This window comes from Lolium rigidum, chromosome 3, assembly GCF_022539505.1.
Source record: "Lolium rigidum isolate FL_2022 chromosome 3, APGP_CSIRO_Lrig_0.1, whole genome shotgun sequence".
NCBI lineage: Eukaryota > Viridiplantae > Streptophyta > Magnoliopsida > Poales > Poaceae > Lolium > Lolium rigidum.
In genome coordinates, this window is record NC_061510.1 from 219,574,858 (window position 1) to 219,575,610 (window position 753).

A 753-nucleotide genomic window follows, 5' to 3' on the forward strand; every position below is an offset into this window, starting at 1 on the left:
AAGAGGAGCTACTACTTCCGCTGCCCGCTGGAACGGGGAGGTGGACGTCGTCTTCATCAACAACCGAACGTGTGACCGAGTACGGAGGTGCTGCCCGTTCGTGGCGCCGGAACCGATCGTGATCAAGATCTTCTACGCGCTTTTGCAATCGGCAAGTGAACGTCTACCGCAGTAACAAGAGCCTCATCTTGTAGGCTTTGGAATCTCTTCAAGGGTGAGACTCGATACCCCCTCGTTGCTACCGTCTTCTAGATTGCATCTTGGCTTGGATTGCGTGTTCGCGGTAGGAAATTTTTTGTTTTCTATGCAACGTTATCCTACACCTGAGCCGGTTAAATATCAAAAGGAACAAATGTTCACAAAAATCAAAATCAGAAGTTATCTCCTCTTTTTAATCGGGGGAGGCAACTTCGGCAGAAGCAACCTAAAAGAAAGCAACAACAGATAGGCAACTGAATGAGGAAATAATAACAGGACCACGTTGGCAACTGAATGAGGAAATAATAACAACAGGACCAGGTCCGCAACGGCTTTAAAAAAATGCTCCAGAGAGCCAGGGACCAAACATCATGACCATCCATGTGCATATCATGTGGAAAATCCACCTCAGCAGAGAACCACGCCATCAACAAGCCAATGCACATGAGACGGTAAATATCAACTCATGCATAGATTGGACCCTTTTTAAATTGTTCTCTAAATTGACCTATGTGATTAGCTGGTAACCTTCCACTGTGTTTCCCTGGAATGTGA